The sequence below is a fragment of the Suncus etruscus genome, chromosome 9 (genome assembly GCF_024139225.1).
Source record: "Suncus etruscus isolate mSunEtr1 chromosome 9, mSunEtr1.pri.cur, whole genome shotgun sequence".
Taxonomy (NCBI): Eukaryota; Metazoa; Chordata; class Mammalia; order Eulipotyphla; family Soricidae; genus Suncus; species Suncus etruscus.
In genome coordinates, this window is record NC_064856.1 from 32231846 (window position 1) to 32235525 (window position 3680).

At 38.9% G+C, this 3680-nt stretch overlaps 1 non-coding gene across 1 annotated transcript; it reads right to left on the reverse strand.

Annotated features, from left to right (window-relative positions):
- Window positions 1-821: 821 nt before the first annotated feature.
- On the reverse strand, window positions 822-954 carry LOC126019317 (small nucleolar RNA SNORA51). Its single transcript, XR_007499044.1, has one exon. It is a non-coding gene; the product is annotated as a small nucleolar RNA SNORA51 (small nucleolar RNA).
- Between the last annotated feature and the right edge of the window lie 2726 nt (window positions 955-3680).

Below are 3680 nucleotides of genomic sequence, written 5' to 3' on the forward strand. Positions count from 1 at the left end.
TCACACACAGCATACTCTTGTAATTTTGCCATCTTTCTTGCTTCTGGAAATTCCTTTAAAAAATAGTTGTTTATAACCATTGCTGAAGTTCCCATTTTATTCAGCCTGTTAAAGTCAGGTCATGGTGCAGAAGGGAGGGACTTAGTCAATTACACTCCAGGTTTCCCTGGTTCTCTACTACTTTTCTCACCTGGTGCATGCAAACTCAGCAACAACAAAAAGTTTGCTTCAAATATTATGTGACTAAGAAAGCCCACACACACATAGTAAAAGTGGAAGAGCAATTGGAGATAGAGGAATTTAGCCAGAAAATGGGATTTTTAAATTGTCAAGTAGCAAAAGTTACTTGAATGATGCTGGAGCATATGGTTTTGTTAAAGGAACATATGAAGATGAATAGTTAAAAACTGAGACAAAAAGGGGAACACTGAGACAATCGTGGAGGGAAGTGGACACTCTGAGAATGTGGTCTTGGAATATTGTATGCATATCATCATGAGAAGTATTGCAAAAAAACTCAAATAAAATTTAAAAATATATATTACTTAATTTTTTGAAAATGAAGACAAGGTTCAGAAAGAGTACAGTGAATAAGGCTGCATATGGTCCTCCTAACCCTGCCAGGAGTGATCTCTGAACACAAATTCAAAGGCTCACCCATCAAATTGAAACGAGTAAAATCCCCCAGAATTGGGTAAAGAGGAAGACTGGGAATAAGTAAATTTACAGAGAGGTATTCTAATTAGTATGATGTTGGTATCTAGGTTGCAAGTAATTAAGAGTTCCCAAATATCAGCATCTTAAAAGTGTATTTCTTTTTTTTTTGTCCCCCCATTCACAATACAGACCAGGCAAAGAACCTGGTTTGAGGTATATATGGGAAGCATTTACTGTACCTCCTCTTTCTATACAGTCAGTGTAAAGAACACAGCCTGTGGTAAGAATTGGGAGGCCTTATCTTTTCTTTTATTTTTCTTCTTTTTTTCCTTTATTTAAACATCTTGATTACATAAATGATTATGATTAGGTTTCAGTCATGTAAAGACCCCCCCTTCTTCACCAGTGCGCATTCCCACCACCAATGTCCCAAATCTCCCTCCATCCCACCCCACCCCCACCTGTACTCCAGACAGGTTTTCCCGTTCCCTCATTCATTCACATGATTATGGTAGTTCTCTGTGTAGTTATTTCTATAGCGTATTCACCACTCTTTGTGGTGAGCTTCATGAAATGAGCTGTTGTTCCAGCCCTCCTCTCATTGTCTCTGAGGATTGTTACAAAAATGACTTTTATTTTTCTTAAAACCCATAGATGAGTGAGACTATTCTGTGTGTGTGTCTCTCTCTCTGACTTATTTCACTCAGCATGATAAATTCCATGTACATCCATGTATAGGAAAATTTCATGACTTTATCTCTCCTGATGGCTGCATAATATTCCATTGTGTATTTGTACCATAGTTTCTTTAGTCATTCATCTGTTGAAGGGCAGCTTGGTTGTTTTCAGAGCCTGGCTATTGTGAATAGTGCTGCAATAATTATAGGTGTGAGGAAGGGGTTTTTGTATTGTATTCTTGTGTTCTTAGGGTATATCCCTAGGAGTGGAATAGCTGGGTCGAATGGGAGCTCAATTTCCAGATTTTGGAGGAATCTCCATATTGCTTTCCATAGAGATTGGACTAGATGGCATTCCCACCAGCAGTGGATAAGAGTTCCTTTCTCTCCACATCCCCACCAGCACTGATTGTTCTCATTCTTTGTGATGTGTGCCAATCTCTGTGGTGTGAGGTGGTATCCCATTGTTGTTTTGATTTGCATCTCCCTGATGATTAGTGACGAGGAGCATTTTTTTATGTGCCTTTTGGCCATTTGTATTTCTTTTTTTTATCAAAGCGTCTGTTCATTTCTTCTCCCCATTTTATTTATGGGATTAGGTGTTTTTTTCTTGTAAAGTTCTGTCAGTGCCCTATATATTTTGGATATTAGCCCCTTATCTGAAGGGTGTTGGGTGAATAGTTTCTCCCACTCGGTGGGTGACTCTTGTATCCTGGGCACTATTTCTTTTTTTTTTTTTTTTTTGGTTTTTGGGTCACACCCGGCGGTGCTCAGGGGTTACTCCTGGCTGTCTGCTCAGAAATAGCTCCTGGCAGGCACTGGGGACCATATGGGACACTGGGATTTGAACCAACTACCTTTGGTCCTGGATCAGCTGCTTGCAAGGCAAACGCCACTGTGCTATCTCTCCGGGCCTTTTTTTTTTTTTCTGGGCACTATTTCTTTTGAGGTGCAGAGCTTCTTAGTTTAATGTATTCCCATCTGTTGATCTCTGCATCTACTTGTTTGGAAAGTGCAGTTTCCTCCTTGAAGATGCCTTTAGTCTCAATGTCATGGAGTGTTTTACCGACATGTTGTTCTAGATACCTTATGGTATCAGGTCTGATATCAAGGTCTTTAATTCATTTGGATTTTGCCTTCATACATGATGTTAACTGGGGGTCTATGTTCGCTTTTTTGCAAGTGGCTAACCAGTTCTGCCAGCACCACTTGTTGAAGAGATTTTCCCTGCTCCACTTAGGATTTCTTGCTCCTTTGCCAAAAATTAGGTAATTGTATGTCTGGGGAATGGTCTCTGAGAACTCAAGCCTATTCCACTGGTCTGTCTTTATTCTAATACCATGCTGTTTTGATAACTATTGCTTTGTAGTATAGTTTAAAGTTGGGGAAAGTAATGCCTCCCATACTCCTTTTCCCTAGGAGTGCTTTAGCTATTCGAGGGTGTTTATTGTTCCAGATGAAATTCATAAGCATTTGATCCACTTCTTTGAAGAATGTCATGGGTATTTTTAAGGGGATTGTATTAAATCTGTATAATGCTTTGGGGAGTATTGCCATTTTAATGATGTTAATCCTGCCAATCCATGAGCAAGGTATGTGTTTCCATTTCCATGTGTCCTCTCTTATTTCTTGGAGCAGGGCTTTATAGTTTTCTTTGTATAGGTCCTTCACGTCTTTGGTCAAGTTGACTCCAAGATATTTGAGTTTGTGTGGCACTATTGTGAATGGGATTGCCTTCCTGACTTCCATCTCTTCCCTATCATTATTGGTGTATAAAAAGGCCATTGATTTTTGTAGGTTGATTTTGTAGCCTGCCACCTTGCTATATGAATTTATTGTTTCTAGGAGCTTTTTGGTAGAGTCTTTAGGGTTTTCTAAGTAGAGTATCATGTCGTCTGCAAACAATGAGAGCTTGACTTCTTCCTTTCCTATCTGGATTCCCTTGATATCTTTTTCTTATCTGATCACTATAGCAAGAACTTTAAGTAATATGTTGAAGAGGAGTGGTGAGAGCAGACAGCCTTGTCTTGTACCAGGATTTAGAGGAAATGCTTTTAGTTTTTCTCCATTGAGGATAATATTTGCCATTGGCTTGTGCTAGATGGCTTCAACTAGATTGAGAAAGGTTCCTTCTATTCCCATTTTGCTGAGAATTTTGATCAAGAATGGGTGTTGGACCTTATCAAATGCTTTCTCTGCGTCTATTAATATGATCATGTGATTTTTATTTTTCTTGTTGTTGATGTTGTGTATGATGTTGATAGATTTACAGATGTTAAATCATCCTTGCATTCCTGGGATGAAACCTAATTGGTCGTAGTGTATGAACTTCTTGATGATGCATTG